Source organism: Mus pahari, chromosome 9 (assembly GCF_900095145.1).
Source record: "Mus pahari chromosome 9, PAHARI_EIJ_v1.1, whole genome shotgun sequence".
NCBI lineage: Eukaryota > Metazoa > Chordata > Mammalia > Rodentia > Muridae > Mus > Mus pahari.
In genome coordinates, this window is record NC_034598.1 from 49,964,605 (window position 1) to 49,966,729 (window position 2,125).

The 2,125-nt window shown below is 44.4% G+C and overlaps 1 pseudogene; it reads left to right on the plus strand.

The window, feature by feature from the left end:
* The first annotated feature begins 1,487 nt into the window (after nucleotides 1-1,487).
* LOC110326098 overlaps nucleotides 1,488-2,125 on the plus strand; it is a 1,486-nt pseudogene continuing 848 nt past the window's right edge.

Here is a 2,125-nt window from a genome sequence, read left to right on the forward strand (position 1 = left end):
CCCCGCCCCCGCCCCACCCCCACAGCCTCTGTGTAGCTGGCTGACCTGGAACTTGCTACATAGATAAGGCAGTTTTTTCACCTCTGCCTCCCCAGTACCAGATGGCAGACATCAACTGTCATGCCTGGCTTACATTGTTTTAATTACTACAAATACATATCATGTTTTGATACCTGGTAGATTAAAGTCTCTCATTTTGCCTTTCTTATTTTTTGACCCCCGTCCCCCGCTGTGGTGTGTGTGTGTGTGTGTGTGTGTGTGTGTGTGTGTGTGTGTTCCAGAACCGTGGAACACATGCAGAGGACCACCTCAGGAGGAGGGGGAGGCTCAGTCTTGGCCTCCCCCTTGTGTGAGGCAGGATTTCGTACGCTAAGCAAGCAAGCACAAGAGTCTCCAGTCTCTGTCCCTCCCTCATCTCCATGTTGGGGTGCTGGGATCCCCTATGTGTTAATTGTTAAGCTTTGTGTGACTTCTGGGGATCCAAACTCAGGTCTTAGATGCACATGGTAAGCACGTGATCTAGAACCCACCTCCTCCACCCTTTTTCTTTCCGCCTCTTAGGATTCTTAGCCTTATGTCTGTTAGAACTGACTGTCAGAATCAACAGAAATAACAGGATTTATTGGGTTTTCACTTCTATCAGTTTGGGGAGAATGAATATATTTTTACCATTTAATCTTCCAGTCCATGAACACAGGCAAATGATCATTGGAAAACAAAAAAACAAAAAAACAAAAGCAGCCACTAGGCTGGAGAGATGGCTCAGAGGTTATGAGCACTGGCTGCTCTTCCAGAGGTCCTGAGATTAATTCCCAGCAACCACATGGTGACTCACAACCATCTTTAATGGGATTCAATGCCCTTTTCTGGTATGTCTGAAGACAGCTAGCTACAGTGTACTCATAAATAAAATAAAATAAAATAAATAAGTAAATAAATCTTTAAAAGGGGTTGGGGAGAATGGCTCAGTGGTTAAAAGCACTGACTGCTCTTCCAGAGGTCCTGAGCTCAATTGCCAGCAACCACATGGTGGCTCACAACCATCTGTAACAGGATCTGATGCCCTCTTCTGGCATGCAGGCTGTACACTGAGAACATAATAAATAAACAAATAAATAAATAAATAATAAATAAATAAATAAATTGAGGCTGGAAAGATGACTCAGCAGTTAAGAGCACTGACTGCTCTTCTGAAGGTCCTGAGTTACAACCATCCATAATGAGATCTGGCACTCTCTTCTGTAGTATCTGAAAACAGCCTCAGTGTACTTACATATAATATATAAATCTTTAAATAATAAATAAGAGAGAGAGAGAGATGGATATTTATATTAAGATTTTAGAAGGCCCTGAGACCAAGCAATATGTGGCCAGGTCCTGAGGCGCCATTACACAAAGCTATGAAGGCAAACCCTGAGTAGAAATGTAGGCCCCAGGAGGTTGAAGATGCGGAGGTCTGCTTATGAAAGTCCCAAGCTCAGAATAAAATGGCCCAAGACAGAGACTGCATGTCTGCGGAAGGTAGAGACAGATGCTGGGACCTCCCGAGTCCTTTGGAGCCCGTGACTCCATCAGGAGCTGCAGGGCAATGTCATCAGGACGGTGGGGTTTGCTGTTTCTTTGTCTCCTTTCAGTCCTGCTTAAGTCTGAGCATCCCCAGTTCTTCCTTTGAAATGGGGACATTTATCCTGTGCCATTGTGTGTTGGAAGGACCTAACTTTTGATTTTATAGGAAGGAGCTCACAGTGAAGAGACTGCCTTGAGATTTAGAAGAGACTTAAAATTTTAAAAAGTATTGGAACTGTGAAAAGATTATGGAGATTTTAATTAATATTTGGGTTTTGGGGGGTGTGGTAGAGACAAGATTTCTCTGTGTAGCCCTGGCTGTCCTAGAACTCACCCTGTAGACCAGGCTGGCCTCAAACTCACAGAGATCTACCCAACTTGACTATGGGGATTTTTGAAACAGAACAGAATGGATTTTTGCATTATGAGATGGTCGTTAGCCTGTGGGAATGAGGGAGGAAAGTAATGACTTAAAAATGATGTATTTGGAGCCGGGCGTGGTGGCGCACGCCTTTAATCCCAGCACTCGGGAGGCAGAGGCAGGCGGATTTCTGAGTTC